The 19,376-nt window shown below is 38.7% G+C and overlaps 1 protein-coding gene across 6 annotated transcripts in view; it reads left to right on the plus strand.

Annotated features, from left to right (window-relative positions):
* Nucleotides 1–19,376, plus strand: part of LOC117339289 (nucleolysin TIAR-like) — a 295,336-nt gene that overhangs the window by 171,581 nt on the left and 104,379 nt on the right. The window lies entirely within an intron of this gene.

Here is a 19,376-nt window from a genome sequence, read left to right on the forward strand (position 1 = left end):
CTTATCATGGCCGTATGGTTGTCGGTACGTATACCTAGCTTATCATGGCCGTATTGTTGTCGGTACGTATACCTAGCTTATCATGGCCGTATGGTTGTCGGTACGTATACCTAGCCTCACTGACTCGATATATAACCATCCACTCCTGTCCTTTATATCAAAATCAATTATTAAAACGTAGACACTATCGATTCCTGATAGAATTTCATTTAAATGAAATATCATTGATGTGGCTGGCAGACAAGTTGTATATAGATAATGGGGATATGTGTGTTAGCACTGATCTGGGGATGGTAGGGGGATACGATTATAAATGATCCTTTACTAGTAAGCTCACCTCGCCCGATGGGTGCGGCTTCCATCCATCTGTTGTCCACCTGGTGTCAACTGTAACCTTATATGATATCGTCTCGAGAAGCAAAAGGCATAGAATCATGATAATTATTTAGCTGGTAGGTTCCTGGCATGGAGACCACAAAGTTTGTGAAAATAAATGACCTTGACCCATATTCAAGGTCACAGGTGTCAAATTTGTTAAAACACTCAAAAGAACTTTTTCTGACTAACAAAAGGCCAAGAATCAAGATGTATGGCTGGTTCTTTGGATGCCATTAGACAAAGTTTGCAGAAGTAAATGAACCCTGACCAATATTCAAGGTCACATGTGTAAGGTTAGTTTAAATGTCATTTTGAAATAAATACACTAAAATCAAGATATTTGGCTGATAGATTCTGGTACACAGTAATGAAGGCATTTTTTCGTTGTTGATGATTATGAGTTATGACAATGTTTTAAGTTATGAAAATGTTTTATTTCAAAATTAATTGAAGTAAAAAACAACGTATGAAATTTAAAATGACTCGCTAATAAATGCATGTTAGCCCCAGTAAATTGTATGGGAGAAGTGAATGCTATCTTCGAAGCAGACAGTGATTGAACTTTACCAAATATTTGTTTCAATTAGTTACAAGTCGGACAATGGAAGCCCCACGTAACGATAAATGTTGATGAACCAGTGTTTCTGTGTTACATTGGAAGCCCCACGTAACGATAAATGTTGATGAACCAGTGTTTCTGTGTTACATTGGAAGCCCCACGTAACGATGAATGTGGATGAACCAGTGTTTCTGTATTACATTGGAAGCTCCACTTAACGATGAATGTTGATGAACCAGTGTTTCTGTATTACATTGGAAGAACCAGTGTTTCTGTGTTACATTGGAAGCTCCACTTAACGATGAATGTTGATGAACCAGTGTTTCTGTATTACATTGGAAGCTCCACTTAACGATGAATGTTGATGAACCAGTGTTTCTGTATTACATTGGAAGCCCCACGTAACGATGAATGTTGATGAACCAGTGTTTCTGTATTACATTGGAAGCCCCACTTAACGATGAATGTTGATGAACCAGTGTTTCTGTGTTACATTGGAAGCTCCATGTAACGATGAATGTTGATGAACCAGTGTTTCTGTGTTACATTGGAAGCCCCACGTAACGATGAATGTTGATGAACCAGTGTTTCTGTTTTACATTGGAAGCTCCACCTTTCGATGAATGTTGATGAACCAGTGTTTCTGTGTTACATTGGAAGCCCCACGTAACGATGAATGTTGATGAACCAGTGTTTCTGTATTACATTGGAAGCCCCACCTAGCGATGAATGTTGATGAACCAGTGTTTCTGTTTTACATTGGAAGCCCCACCTAGCGATGAATGTTGATGAACCAGTGTTTCTGTATTACATTGGAAGCCCCACGTAACAATGAATGTTGATGAACCAGTGTTTCTGTGTTACATTGGAAGCCCCACCTAGTGATGAATGTTGATGAACCAGTGTTTCTGTATTACATTGGAAGCCCCACCTTACAATGAACGTTGATGAACCAGTGTTTCTGTGTTACATTGGAAGCCCCACCTAGTGATGAATGTTGATGAACCAGTGTTTCTGTATTACATTGGAAGAACCAGTGTTTCTGTGTTACATTGGAAGCCCCACGTAACGATGAATGTTGATGAACCAGTGTTTCTGTGTTACATTGGAAGCCCCACCTAGCGATGAATGTTGATGAACCAGTGTTTCTGTGTTACATTGGAAGCCCCACCTAGCGATGAATGTTGATGAACCAGTGTTTCTGTGTTACATTGGAAGCCCCACGTAATGATGAATGTTGATGAACCAGTGTTTCTGTATTACATTGGAAGCCCCACCTAGCGATGAATGTTGATGAACCAGTGTTTCTGTTTTACATTGGAAGCCCCACGTAACGATGAATGTTGATGAACCAGTGTTTCTGTATTACATTGGAAGCCCCACCTAGTGATGAATGTTGATGAACCAGTGTTTCTGTGTTACATTGGAAGCCCCACGTAACGATGAATGTTGATGAACCAGTGTTTCTGTGTTACATTGGAAGCCCCACTTGTGATGAATGTTGATGAACCAGTGTTTCTGTATTACATTGGAAGCTCCACCTTTCGATGAATGTTGATGAACCAGTGTTTCTGTGTTACATTGGAAGCCCCACGTAACGATGAATGTTGATGAACCAGTGTTTCTGTATTACATTGGAAGCCCCACCTTTCGATGAATGTTGATGAACCAGTGTTTCTGTGTTACATTGGAAGCCCCACGTAACGATGAATGTTGATGAACCAGTGTTTCTGTGTTACATTGGAAGCTCCATGTAACGATGAATTTTCGATGAACCAGTGTTTCTGTGTTACATTGGAAGCCCCACCTAGCGATGAACGTTGATGAACCAGTGTTTCTGTGTTACATTGGAAGCCCCACCTAGCGATGAATGTTGATGAACCAGTGTTTCTGTGTTACATTGGAAGCCCCACCTAGCGATGAACGTTGATGAACCAGTGTTTCTGTGTTACATTGGAAGCCCCACCTAGCGATGAATGTTGATGAACCAGTGTTTCTGTGTTACATTGGAAGCCCCACGTAACGATGAATGTTGATGAACCAGTGTTTCTGTGTTACATTGGAAGCCCCACGTAACGATGAATGTTGATGAACCAGTGTTTCTGTATTACATTGGAAGCCCCACCTAGCGATGAATGTTGATGAACCAGTGTTTTATGATATCCAGTCTATCCTTCACTGGTGGGAATTTTTAAAACCTTTTCTTGACTAACATTTAATTAATATAAAAATGAATCATATAGTTTTAAGTATCATCAGCCATGCATGCTTAAGAAACATTTGGTACTCTCATCTTATCGCCATTGATTTAGGCCCCTCTGACAGGAACTGAGGATGTAAGTATGGAGAATATTTGCACCATTAGTCAAGACAATCTAGCTTGTCAGAACAATAGAGGACAACTTTTGTGCCAAACATGGTTTTTGTAAGCGTGACGATCCTGATATACTTATCTGTTGGCCTGTGAAAACCTGTGTCATTAAAAGAATTACATTGATAAAGCTGCGAGGGCAGCTTGGCCGCGGTATGTAGACTACGGCTATCTCCATGGCATGTGCCTCGGATGGGCCCGGCCAGACGCTTCACCAGCCCACTGTGTGACAACACTGCCAACACTGATATTTCTAATGAGTGTAATTGTTTTTATGACAAGTGTGAATTTACTACTTGGTGTTGGCCGATTTTAGTAGTGTTTGGGCAAGCCTGTCGGGTTTTCCTCCCCAGGGCAAGGTTTGTCTGGCCAGAAACACACAAGGTTTCAAGCATGCCATCCAATGTTCTGTCTTGTCCATTGTCGAACTGACCAGTGCATCAGACTGACCACAGAACCAAGGAACATTGATTTATCATCTTTAGAGAGTCTTTGTATCGTAACTTGTCATTTGTATTTCTTTTGTTCCGTTACTTACAGCTCTCTATTTACACATCTGTTCAGCACTTTTAGGTGACATTGACCGCAGTTAAGAACAACACAGACATCAACATTGTAATAATCACAAATGCTTTAACTCAATACTAGTAGAGTACTTATTCTCCCAGACATCGACAGACTGTAGACCAACTCCAGTAGAGAGTACATATTCTCCCAGACATCGACAGACTGTAGTCTAACTCCAGACATCGACAGACTGTAGTCTAATTCCAGACATCGACAGACTGTAGTCTAACTCCAGACATCGACAGACTGTAGTCTAATTCCAGACATCGACAGACTGTAGTCTAACTCCAGACATCGACAGACTGTAGTCTAACTCCAGACATCGACATACTGTAGTCTAACTCCAGACATCGACAGACTGTAGTCTAATTCCAGACATCGACAGACTGTAGTCTAACTCCAGACATCGACAGACTGTAGTCTAACTCCAGACATGGACAGACTGTAGTCTAACTCCAGACATCGACAGACTGTAGACCAACTCCAGACATCGACAGACTGTAGTCTAGCTCCAGACATCGACAGACTGTAGTCTAACTCCAGACATGGACAGACTGTAGTCTAACTCCAGACATCCACAGACTGTAGTCTAACTCCAGACATCCACAGACTGTAGTCTAACTCCAGACATCCACAGACTGTAGACCAACTCCAGACATCGACAGACTGTAGTCTAACTCCAGACATCGACAGACTGTAGTCTAACTCCAGACATCGACAGACTGTAGTCTAACTCCAGACATCGACAAACTGTAGACCAACTCCAGACATCGACAAACTGTAGTCTAATTCCAGACATCGACAGACTGTAGTCTAACTCCAGACATAGACAGACTGTAGTCTAACTCCAGACATCGACAGACTGTAGTCTAACTCCAGTAGAGAGTACTTATTCTCCCAGACATCAACAGACTGTAGACCAACTCCAGACATCGACAGACTGTAGTCTAACTCCAGACATCGACAGACTGTAGTCTAACTCCAGACATAGACAGACTGTAGTCTAACTCCAGACATCGACAGACTGTAGTCTAACTCCTGACATCGACAGACTGTAGACCAACTCCAGACATCGACAGACTGTAGACCAACTCCAGACATCGACAGACTGTAGACTAACTCCAGACATCGACAGACTGTAGTCCAACTCCAGACATCGACAGACTGTAGTCTAACTCCAGACATCGACAGACTGTAGTCTAACTCCAGACATCGACAGACTGTAGTCTAACTCCAGACATCGACAGACTGTAATCTAACTCCAGACATCGACAGACTGTAGTCTAGCTCCAGACATCGACAGACTGTGGTCTAACTCCAGACATCGACAGACTGTAGTCTAACTCCAGACATCGACAGACTGTAGTCTAACTCCAGACATCGACAGACTGTAGTCTAACTCCAGACATCGACAGACTGTAGTCCAACTCCAGACATCGACAGACTGTAGTCTAACTCCAGTAGAGAGTACTTATTCTCCCAGACATCAAAAGACTGTAGACCAACTCCAGACATCAACAAACTGTAGTCTAACTCCAGACATCAACAGACTGTAGTCTAACTCCAGACATCGACAGACTGTAGTCTAACTCCAGACATCAACAGACTGTAGTCTAACTCCAGACATCGACAGACTGTAGACCAACTCCAGACATCGACAGACTGTAGACCAACTCCAGACATCAACAGACTGTAGACCAACTCCAGACATCGACAGACTGTAGTCTAATTCCAGACATCGACAGACTGTAGTCTAACTCCAGACATCGACAGACTGTAGTCTAACTCCAGACATCGACAGACTGTAGTCTAACTCCAGACATCGACAGACTGTAGTCTAACTCCAGACATCGACAGACTGTAGTCTAACTCCAGACATCGACATACTGTAGTCTAACTCCAGACATCGACAGACTGTAGTCTAACTCCAGACATCGACAGACTGTAGTCTAACTCCAGACATCGACAGACTGTAGTCTAACTCCAGACATCGACAGACTGTAGTCTAACTCCAGACATCGACAGACTGTAGACCAACTATAGTACCATATCTGGCACCAGTCTTTGAAATTTGTCTGTTATGATCCCTTTATTAATTTATGTCATTTGTTATGAAAGTTCATCTTTATGCTTCTTTCATTTCATTCATGTCAAGATTACACGACTGTATATACAATTACATTAAGATTACCTATTGGAATACAAGGTGCCTCAAGTACGCTGGCAGTAGAGCTGTGTGTAGATGATATGTGGTACCACTATGGCAGGCTAGGCAGGGGAAACCACTCTCCTTGGAGATTTCTGGATATGTCAGACTGGACATCTCCCAGACTCACATGGCTACCCAATGCCTAGGCTCAAAGTCATTTTCTGCTTTCTTTTCCACCATTGGCTGTCACAATCAATTTGTACCACATGGATTTGCCATTGTAGCTGGTAGCTGTACCATGAAGGCGTTGTCCTGGTCTGTCAATTTTAATGTCAATTTTCATCTGGCAAAAATTTTAATGAATATAATTTCAATATAAGTAGGTATAATAGATATATATGTACATTTTCAATACTTCCAAAGAGGATATTTCATATTTCTAATATTTCTTCAGAGACAAAATATGAAGCTGATCAGAAGAGAGTGACTATACTTGATGGAGACAGATATGTCTGCTGCTAAGGAGACGTTCCAAATTGAGTCTGTATGGTAGATGTCAAATTGCCTATTATTGCCATGCCAACTTTTCAAACTTAAAGACTTTTTGGGGGGTTTGTTAGATGTGAAGCTGTTTTGAGAATGACAGTTCAGCCATAGGTGATTTCTGAAATGTTGGAAATGTGCAGGTCTTCTGGGTTTGAGGACCCAGTCTGTAGTGTTTGCTGACTACAGGACACCAGTATTAAAATCATATAAAACTACAAGAGGTTTTAGTTGAAATTATATTGATATCAAACTATACAAGGTTTTTTTTTGTTGAAATTATATAGATTTGTATTTATGTAATTTGCAGCATGTTATCTGTACACTGATTGGATGATTATGGTAGCCTGCATCTGACTGGATAATAAATGTTAGGCCTGGGAAATGGACAGTTGCAGGCGTAAGACAATGGCGTTTTCTAGTTGCATACATCTATAACACTTCACTGTCAGTGTTTTTCTGTATTGTGTTTCCTTAACATGTACAGTATGCTCCCATAAAACATATTTCCATTATGGAAAAGTCTTCAGGGAGATTTGTTTTGGAGCAAAGCTGACAAACACTCACCACTGGTGCTTAGTTTATGAACATGGTCACATCTTTTATCACCTCAAAGATGCGGACTTTGATTTATAAATGCTACAACACTAATTCCAGTGTACCATGCCTTGATGGTGGGCCAGCATTTGTTGTCTGTCACAAACTGAATTATCTCCCCTGAGAGTGCATGCCACAGACTGAATTATCTCCCCTGAGAGCATGACAAGGAGAGAGTCTTTGTGAATAATCAATAGCAATCAACCTTTCTAATTATGAACTTGTAGAAAATGTAGTTTATTGTATAAAATTCTGAAGATGAAATTTCAAGGATTATTGACCATCAGATTTAAATTGCAATGGACTGTTTAAGGCAGGGAGCTGAGGATATGAACCATTTAAACACTAGTTCTATCCTAAGTTAAGTTGATGCAAGTAAAACATGCCAAAGTTATCACTATCTGTTGTTATTATAGCTCTGTGTCTAATTATTAATGTCTTTCAGAGTTTGGAAATTTTATTGTAAAAATGGTCCTTCAATATTATCCGTCCTGAATACATCTCACACTTCACAGAAATGAAATCCATCAATGTCTTAAAAATAATGACATTGTTTTTCTCTGTGAAATGTGTTACTATGGGTTAATCCAAGATTACTGCTAGTTTTCTTTTAAAAGCCTCCAGTAAATCTGTGATTTTACGAGGAAGGGTTTTAAAATGAATCTCTTTTGTGATTATTTCCCTCTTGGACTAAGAGGGAAAAAATGAGATATATTTTCAGGTGCCCCCTGGAGGCCGGAATAATTCTTGAGAATAATGTATGCTCTATATCACAGAGATGAAGTAAGTGTACTGACACCTAGGGATCTATCAGGAGTTCTGACCCCTAGGGATCTATCTGGAGTTCTGACACCTAGGGATCTATCAGGAGTTCTGACACCTAGGGATCTATAAGGAGTTCTGACACCTAGGGATCTATCTGGAGTTCTGACACCTAGGGATCTATCTGGAGTTCTGACACCTAGGGATCTATCAGGAGTTCTGACACCTAGGGATCTATCAGATCTATCTGCAGTTCTGACACCTAGGGACCTATCAGATCTATCTGCAGTTCTGACACCTAGGGATCTATCAGGAGTTCTGACACATAGAGATCTATCCGGAGTTCTGACACCTAGGGAGTTGATAGTTTTCTTAATTTCTTTATACTAGTTTGAAGCCAGCGTCTTAATATTTTGCAAGTTGTTTGTTTCAGAGATGAAGTCTCACTAGAAGTGTGTTTCAATCTTTGGCGGTAGTAAACCTTTGTCTTCAATGTAGTGTGAATCATAGGGAAGATTCTCGTAGAAATTCTGCAGACAAGACTTGTATATAAGAGGATCGATCTGTACCTAATACTAGATGATCTTGTGGACCAAACTGGAATAAGATACAGTATTTTCTGTATTTAAAGAGTTGTCATGTTTCTGTAGCTACTATAATCCAGAACCATTAACAGATTACAATAAATTTGTTTCCCTACGATATCTAAATTCTCCTGTTGTATTACATTCTACACTGTAAACTGACTCTACAATTAGATTATACTCAGAGCCATATTATCAGATTTCAGCAGCATTTGACTGGAATTTGGATCCTTTATCCAGGGGCATGTCACTCTGTTTGCTAGAAACTTATCAAATTAGTTGGTATAGGGATTGTGGACCAATGGTGTTGTGTACAGTATCATGTACTGGTGTTGTGATGACTTCACATCCATACTCCAGTATCATGTACTAGTGTTGTGATGACCTCACATCCATACTCCAGTATCATGTGTCTCGTGATGACCTCACATCCATACTCCAGTATCATGTACTAGTGTTGTGATGACTTCACATCCATACTCCAGTATTATGTGTCTTGTGATGACCTCACATCCATACTCCAGTATCATGTACTGGTGTTGTGATGACTTCACATCCATACTCCAGTATCATGTACTAGTGTTGTGATGACTTCACATCCATACTCCAGTATCATGGACTAGTGTTGTGATGACTTCACATCCATACTCCAGTATCATGTACTAGTGTTGTGATGACTTCACATCCATACTCCAGTATCATGTGTCTTGTGATGACTTCACATCCATACTCCAGTATCATGTGTCTTGTGTTGTGATGACTTCACATCCATACTCCAGTATCATGTACTAGTGTTGTGATGACTTCACATCCATACTCCAGTATCATGGACTAGTGTTGTGATGACTTCACATCCATACTCCAGTATCATGGACTAGTGTTGTGATGACTTCACATCCATACTCCAGTATCATGTGTCTTGTGATGACTTCACATCCATACTCCAGTATCATGTACTAGTGTTGTGATGACTTCACATCCATACTCCAGTATCATGGACTAGTGTTTTGATGACTTCACATCCATACTCCAGTATCATGTACTAGTGTTGTGATGACTTCACATCCATACTTCCATACTCCAGTATCATGTACTAGTGTTGTGATGACCTCACATCCATACTCCAGTATCATGTACTAGTGTTGTGATGACCTCACATCCATACTCCAGTATCATGTACTAGTGTTGTGATGACTTCACATCCATACTCCAGTATCATGTACTAGTGTTGTGATGACTTCACATCCATACTCCAGTATCATGGACTAGTGTTGTGATGACTTCACATCCATACTCCAGTATCATGTGTCTTGTGATGACTTCACATCCATACTCCAGTATCATGGACTAGTGTTGTGATGACTTCACATCCATACTCCAGTATCATGTACTAGTGTTGTGATGACTTCACATCCATACTCCAGTATCATGTACTAGTGTTGTGATGACTTCACATCCATACTCCAGTATCATGGACTAGTGTTGTGATGACTTCACATCCATACTCCAGTATCATGTACTGGTGTTGTGATGACTTCACATCCATACTCCAGTATCATGGACTAGTGTTGTGATGACTTCACATCCATACTCCAGTATCATGTACTAGTGTTGTGATGACATCACATCCATACTCCAGTATCATGTACTAGTGTTGTGATGACTTCACATCCATACTCCAGTATCATGTACTAGTGTTGTGATGACTTCACATCCATACTCCAGTATCATGTGTCTTGTGATGACTTCACATCCATACTCCAGTATCATGGACTAGTGTTGTGATGACTTCACATCCATACTCCAGTATCATGTACTAGTGTTGTGATGACTTCACATCCATACTCCAGTATTATGTACTAGTGTTGTGATGACTTCACATCCATACTCCAGTATCATGTACTAGTGTTGTGATGACATCACATCCATACTCCAGTATCATGTGTCTTGTGATGACTTCACCTCCATACTCCAGTATCATGGACTAGTGTTGTGATGACTTCACATCCATACTCCAGTATCATGTACTAGTGTTGTGATGACTTCACATCCATACTCCAGTATTATGTACTAGTGTTGTGATGACTTCACATCCATACTCCAGTATCATGTGTCTTGTGATGACTTCACATCCATACTCCAGTATCATGTGTCTTGTGATGACTTCACATCCATACTCCAGTATCATGTGTCTTGTGATGTCCTCACATCCATACTCCAGTATCATGTACTAGTGTTGTGATGACATCACATCCATACTCCAGTATCATATGTACTAGTGTTGTGATGACTTCACATCCATACTCCAGTATCATGTACTAGTGTTGTGATGACTTCACATCCATATTCCAGTATCTTACCTGGAATTATAAAGCAGAGTTTCCAATGCTTGGTTGACTCCTCCCGAATGTCTCGAAATGGTGTCCTGTATTTTTGTAATTTGGTATTTAGTGATATATTATGGACACCATGCATTTTAATGTCTTGTGCATCGATGGTATCGAACATCACAAAAATTCTGATACTGAAACCTTGTGGCACAATCAAAGTTGAAGCTAATCTAGTTCTGAATGTGACTGTCTCAGTCAGTTTGGCAAAAAGATGCAGCATTTCCATTTTTCTGTGAAATCACTTCAATGGGATTAGAATCTTCAAAAATGAAATTTTCTCTTGAAACCGTTGGTGGGGAATTCCAGCAATTCATGCTTTACATTGTAATGGTGTCTTGGCCTGCCCCTCGACTGCTGAGCTCACAAATCCCAGGCCATAATTGACGGCAAACCTAAAGTAAAGTAAATTAACCAACTTCACATTTGTGGAAAAATCATTGAAATTTAATTATCAGAGATTTACCAATTCCCAAACAGAATCAGTAGTGATAAAGAAATCAGATTTGGTAGTACACACATTCAGCTGATTTGAAAACTCACAAAACTGATATAGAGCATTTTGTTCTGATTGCTAATGCCAGAGACCAGAACAAAAAATTTCAATGATGAAAATAACCATACATGGCCAAATCTATTTCTTAATTTTCAAGACCTCGCATCTAAATATAGATTGTATGCTGGATTCTAATTGAATGCTAAAAGTACATTTTTTTTCTGTTTGTTGAAAATTGTCTACAAAGTAAGAGCCTCTGGCATTCGTCAGGCCAGGACATGATCGACAGAAAATGGCAGGAGCCAATGGCAGACTGGGGATTTGTTTTCTGCGGATCTGTCACTGTGAAAACGTTGATTCAATCCCAACAATAATGCTACGTCAAACCCTTCCGTCGCCGCAGTTTAAACCATTTATGTCTTTATGTAAATCACATTTCAAATATGCGTAGCACTTTCTTCTAATTATCACAAGTTCTTGTAAGTTTATTTGCAAAAAATACCTTCTATAGTATTGCTTGTTAATCCAGTTTCAAATATGCTAAATATTTTCAATTTCATGAAGGTATTTTTTTTTCAACTGTGTCCTTGAAGTCAAAAATGCAAAACACTTCCTTTTCACTGTCAAAAAAATCAGGAAGGATTATTTGTTGTAAATAAGGAAAAGCACTAGCTGCTATATTCTTGACAGATTGTCCAATACTTGACTAACTTAACACCATGTAGATTTAAAATTTCAAGTACATATGGAAACATAATGCATTTTTTATTTCTTAAAATAAATTGCTTTCTGGAGGTAATTTAAGTGTTTTCAGACATGAAGGTATTCAATATCTAACACAATAATTGTTTTTGTCTATACAAGGAGATAAACTGTAGCAGTAAGATGGCTTTGATGTGTGAGGTGAAATATATTTGATATTACTAGATATTCTGTTTTTTACATTTTATAGCAAAAAGTATACCGGCTTTTATTTTTTCCCATTGTTATTTGTTATTGGTGTTTTGATTGGTGGAACCAGAAAAATATCAGAAAAAGCGATCTAGTGAAAACTATCACTTTTATAGAATGAATAATTTTCAATATTTCACTGATAAAAATGTGATAAATCCAGATAATTTTTATTCCCCTACCAAAACAAACTCCCCTTGCATAAAAAGTAAACACCCCCCCTCCCCTACCAAAAAACTTTAATTTTTAACTTCATCAATCTGAAAGATATAAATAGACTCAAGATCCAAATAATAAGTCAGACTGCCTATGGATAAGGATTACAGCTAACTCAAACATAAACATCTACAAGACCTTGAAGTTTCCCATCAGGACAGGAGAATCACATTCATTAAGATGTTTGATAGGCATGCGTGTTGACCATAGGGATTGTTGTTTCCTACACTCGTCATAATTCATATAGGTTTAGCGCAGATGATATTATCAATTGATGTAAGGTGGTATTGATCTGTCCTGGGCTACAACGTTTCAGTTTCTGTATCTGCCTTCAAACTCACCATACATTGCACCTTGACCTTAAAATTTAAACATAGAAGAGAAGAACTTTTGAGACCAGCCTAAGATAAGTAGGAGTTGTAAAACTTGATGTGTTTAAGACAAGCCTTGGAAAGTCCCCCTGCTACTCCCATATAAGGGACAGACTCCATAGACAGACTGAGCATGCAAAGGAGCCATTAGGTATATCCCTTAGGGGTTCTGGTACTGACCTGGAATCCCTGGTACACAACTGTCCAAATACCATCATTCTGTGAAATATAGCCAAGCTGGCCTATGACAGAGTCAGTACAGCCACCAGGAGCTGATGAAATTGTGAGATTAGCTGTCTCCTGCGGGACTCACTTAATATACGTAGATCTGGTATCCTCAACTTTCTCATCGTTTGAAATATTTGTTGGACGGTTGTTTGTGACAGGCATGTATTGTGCTTACTTCTGATAGGCTGTGGGAAATATCATTAGTAATTGGCACTCATTGATCTGATTGGGGGACGTGGGGGTCATTGGTTACTTAGCTGAGTGGACTGGTCAGTCACTGGGACCTAGAATGATTGGGTGGGGGTGGGGTAGTATTACTTAGCTGTATGGACTGGTCAGTCACTGGGACCTAGAATGATTGGGTGGGGTTGGGGTAGTATTACTTTGTGGACTGGTCAGTCACTAGAACGAGGATTTTTTTTGGGGGGGGGGGGGGGGGAGAGTTGTCATTAGCATTATATAGAATGGTGTATTGACTTCTTCACGCTGTAAAAGTTGGGATATAGGTATAACAAATTTGTTGATTTTTCAACCAAATTAAGAAATTAAGCATGGTTCCATACAATTTTTGAATAACTCCATCAGTTCAGGTAATTGGTCAGAAAGCTGAGGGCTTATTTGGTCAAATATGGTACACAATCTGCTGATCATACTGAACATATTACATATATAGTGTCTCTATCCAAACAACAGTGGGTACGATGACTGATCAGTATAATTATGGGATGTAATTAACAACTTCTGTTCAATCCATTGTCTTTTTCACAATGTACTTTTTAATCTGGCCATTTATAGATTAAACAAGATTTCTTTTTTAATTCAGATGAGTAAATGCACCACTGCTAACAAATTTTATGAGAGTGTGTTAAGTGCTGTTAAGAGACTACGAATGATACCTCTGATAGCACAACTTTTACTTTCTCTTTAGTTACACATAAGGGACACATTCAGAAGATGACAATATTAGAAACAGTGAACAGTTTTTTTTTATCATCGCTAAGCTACAGTAACACTAGTAACGCTTCCTGTATTGTGGAGATGTGTTCTCTCGTTTAAAATTAAATGTCTTCCGGCCGGGATCACTAGTGCAGCGATTGGTCATTAATGTAAAATGATTGGCCAATTACTGAGTTAATTAGCAGTGTTTATCACCTTGTTCAGGTGTAGATGGATCATAGTGGGGGTCACTGTTATACTGGTCTGGGTAGTCTCCCTTATGTCAGGTACTCCTCCAACAGTCATACCCAGTCACCGCAGGCATCACAACACACAAGACAACAAAACCGTAACTCTAACTCAAAATTGATTAAACAGAGGCGAGATATAAACTGATAATATACAGGTACAAGGCCAGATCTTCAGGAAGAGTTTGCATCGATGGCACCGGCTGAGTAAACTCTAGGTCCAATCCAGGTAAAGTCCCATTCTCAAAGTGAGAACTAGTTTGGTGACAATATAACCACCAGGCATATCAACGAGCATCAAATACGTCTGACATCGTATCGTACAGAAATAGAATATTTCCGAATGAGAGTGATATCATATCGTACAGAAATAGAATATTTCCAAATGAGACTGATATCGACCATTAAACTTTCCCATGGTTTTCATCAACCTGCATCCCTCGAAACCTTGTGTTGTTAGTGTAACATGGCCAGATTAGTTGATGTTGCCCTTCAGCTGAGCAATCGGAGTTCGGATACCTACATTGGACGTGAAAAACTATGAGGTTTCCTGTCTGGCCACATGGGCTCACATGCCGCCTCTATCCGGGCCTCCTGTTTGGCTACGTGGGTTTCTGGTTTCCTCTCACATGCCGCCTCTATCCGGGCCTCCTGTTTGGTTACGTGGGTTTCTGGTTTCCTCTCACATGCCGCCTCTATCCGGGCCTCCTGTTTGGCTACGTGGGTTTCTGGTTTCCTCTCACATGCCGCCTCTATCCGGGCCTCCTGTTTGGCTACGTGGGTTTCTGGTTTCCTCTCACATGCCGCCTCTATCCGGGCCTCCTGTTTGGCTACGTGGGTTTCTGGTTTCCTCTCACATGCCGCCTCTATCCGGGCCTCCTGTTTGGCTACGTGGGTTTCTGGTTTCCTCTCACATGCCGCCTCTATCCGGGCCTCCTGTTTGGCTACGTGGGTTTCTGGTTGCCTCTCACATGCCGCCTCTATCTGGGCCTCCTGTTTGGTTACGTGGGTTTCTGGTTTCCTCTCACATGCCGCCTCTATCCGGGCCTCCTGTTTGGCTACGTGGGTTTCTGGTTTCCTCTAGAATGATAAATAAAAGTTATAACTTCTTTCATAATTGTTGCAAAATCAACAAAATTTGGCGCAATAAATTATTGTTTATAACTACAGTAAATCTGTCCTTGGAAACACCTTGATGTCAGAACAAAATGTCTATAAATACAAGTTAAGTATCATTGTTATTTGTACATAGAAACCATGATGTGGTAGTATGACTATACGCAACGTCATGACTCCAAATCAAGTTTTTAAATCATAGGAACATGCCAATTAGGTGTCATTATAAAATAATTGGGTAATGTCAAGCCATAAAAATGATATTGGAGGTTGAAAATAAAATGTGGTAGAAAGAAGCGGAGTTCTAGCTCATTATGAAACCAAATATTGCCTAATTGTCAGCTGTATTTGTGCCAAGTATTGAAATAAGGATCACGTATCATACCGTTCACCTTCTCTCGCAGAAAACATGATAATCGATAAAACTCCTTATAAGGCAGCAGTACATTATCATATAGTATGACAATGTTTATAGAAATACTTTAATTTGTGACATAAAAATGATTGGTTTTCTCTTACCTTAATCATCTATTTATTTATTTGTTTATTTTTTTGTGCATTATTTCATAAACAAATTCAAATTCATAGGAGATTTTTTCTGTTTTGGTGTTCGTTTCTGCAAAATTTGAATATCTTAAGATACTATGATACTTTTTTTTCATTCAAGAACACAAAAACTAACAGATTTGTTGAATTCACAATCACCTTTAGATTCTGATAGGTCCTGACATAGGGTAAGTAAGGAAAGGGGGCATATGTTGGCTCTAAAATTCTCAGAGAAATATTTGCACTATATTAGAAATGAATCATTTGGAAGGAAACAAAACATTTACCACATACCAGAGTGTATGTTTTGTGTCTCTGTGATATATTGTTGAGGGGTTAATCCGGTGCAGGCAGATTAGGCCTCTGAGGACTCTCTGATGTATACCCATGTATAGCTATAACCTTACTACTGCAGCTTTCTCTGGGATATAAATGTTTGTAAAAGGTAAATAATGTCCTTCCTGTGATGTTTATTTTTAGCACAGCTATTCTGAAGCTGGTTGTTTAGCAGTAATTGTATATAGGTTTTGCTAGGATTAGATGGCCTGACACCTCTCCTTGGAAGTAATCACCTACAAGTTCACTTGGACCTAAGTATGGGGAAAAAAACATTGATTTTTGTTTTCCTGTGGGAGTTTTTTTTGTACTTTAGTAAAACGATGCTGCATGCTTGTACAGGCATAGGTGTGTTTCATTGCTTTTTGTTTAAGTGAGAGATCCTCTAGAACCGACACAAGTGATGTGATCACCGTCCGAAACTCAATACAGTGTCTTGTCGGTGTATATAGTATGTCCATCAGGAAATCAAAAATATTTTATTTGATGTAAATTATCTCAATCAACAACTACTTTCAAAATAAACCCTGCCTCATGAAAGTTACACGGTGTGGCCTTTTTTAAAAGCATTCAAAAATTTGAATTTTCACAATAATATTACATTGATTATTTGTATGACTTGTCCAATAATTAATTTCTTTTTAAATATGCTTCCATTTTTCAATCTGAATAGACTACCATAGTATTACACACTATTGTGAGGTGCATCATGTAATGAATTAGATATAACAATATATTAATAATGTTTTTGAACAGATCCATTTATATTACAAATTATATGGGTACTAAAAAGTTAATAAAATCTATAGACTAAGATGATTTGGAAAAAAAAGCAAAGAAAAAAAGACAAAATTGGAGGTGACCTTTGACAACATCACAGCCCTTTTCTAATGTGTCCATAGGGGCCTTTACAGCCCTTTTCTAATGTGTCCATAGGGGCCTTTACAAGGTTATTGTTTTAACAGTTTCCTTAACTCACCCATGAAACTAATTTCATTTTACATATGGCCATCTTGGCAAAGAAAATTTCTTCCATATTTCATTAAAAGGTAAGTGAGTTCCAGGGGGGATAACTGTGGATCAGAGCTAACCAATTTGTTGTAATGACACTCGCCTCTAATTTAAGCGCAAAGGGAGTGATCAGTTTCTATGGAAACTACGCCCCTTTGGGACGTTGCTTTTGGATAAAAATCAATTGACAGTGTAAGTCTAGAGGATAGACCAGGCAGAGGCCTGTGTTAGACGAACAGCTCTTCATTTGTCTTTTATTACAAATAGTTATAATGGTATTAGTGTTTGAAGATGACAAAAGAGTATAAAGAATAAAGGGAAAAAGGCGCCTAGATTTAATGTTAGTGTTTTGAAATAAATGTTACTTCATTCCAAAAAATAGGTCAGTTGCTTTGATGTGTAAATAAATATTATAAGTATTTAAAATTGGATGCAAAGTTTCACAATATGATTGAGATGATTTGATAAAACATTTCTAAGACATTGATCATGATCAGATTAATTTCCTGTAAACTAGTCGATGTATTTACCCTGATCTATATATATATATTATCTAAACAATTCGATGTATTTACCCTGATCTATATATATATATTCTCTAAACCAGTCGATGTATTTATCCTGATCTATATATATATATTCTCTAAACCAGTCGATGTATTTACCCTGATCTATATATATATATTCTCTAAACAAGTCGATGTATTTACCCTGATCTATATATATATATTCTCTAAACAAGTCGATGTATTTACCCTGATATATATATATATATTATCTAAACAAGTCGATGTATTTACCATGATCTATATATATATATTATCTAAACAAGTCGATGTATTTATCCTGATCTATATATATATATTCTCTAAACCAGTCGATGTATTTATCCTGATCTATATATATATATTCTCTAAACAAGTCGATGTATTTATCCTGATCTATATATATATATTCTCTAAACCAGTCGATGTATTTATCCTGATCTATATATATATATATTCTCTAAACAAGTCGATGTATTTATCCTGATATATATATATATATATATTCTCTAAACAAGTTGTATTGTTATGACATTGTAAGCCTCTGTAAGCCCCACGGTCATCCATCATCAGTTTGCCTTGTATAAATGTGTGATTGCAGTTTAACTCGAACTTAATTGCTAACACTTTGACGTATTTGAAAGTTTCGTTAAGTGCGAAGAATGATACCATATGATTATTTCAAAAGCAGAGAAAATGAAATTAGGAAATCTTTCAAAGCGTCACCCTATAACTTTTAAAATTTGAAACACTGCTGAACTGATGCAATTTGTGTGTATTTTGTTGTGAGAAGTGACAACGTTACTGTAATGTGTGGTGAGAAATTGTGGACTGGTATCAGTTAATCTTCCCAAGATGGCTACAGTAAGATAATGTTGTTACTGGTAATAGTCATCTGTTGTTTCTATAACAATTAACACTTAGCAGTAATAACTCAGTTCTACTTTATTGTCAAAACTGCCACCACCCATGGACACTCATTTGTAATGGAAATACATGTTAATCAGTTGGGGATGAAAAAATGGGAGGAAAGTTCTAGAAAGTCACCAATTTTGGGGTGGATAATGGAATCCAGACAAGTTGAATGGTATAAAAGAATCAAGACCCAAAATGTTAGTGTTCTTGTTTGTGTGTATCAGGTTTGGTGTCGATTCCCATCATGGCATGTCATTTCTAACAGTTCTGAAACTGTTTTACCGAGAGTTTATATGGACCGCCCTTTATTTCACCATCTGTTTTACAGACCGCCCTTTATTTCACCATCTGTTTTACAGACCGCCCTTTATTTCACCATCTGTTTTATGGACGGCCCTTTATTTCACCAATTGTTTTATGGACCGCCCTTTATTTCACCAATTGTTTTATGGACCGCCCTTTATTTCACCATCTGTTTTACGGACCGCCCTTTATTTCACCAATTGTTTTACAGACCGCCCTTTATTTCACCAATTGTTTTATGGACCGCCCTTTTTTTCACCA

This window comes from Pecten maximus, chromosome 12 (assembly GCF_902652985.1).
Source record: "Pecten maximus chromosome 12, xPecMax1.1, whole genome shotgun sequence".
NCBI lineage: Eukaryota > Metazoa > Mollusca > Bivalvia > Pectinida > Pectinidae > Pecten > Pecten maximus.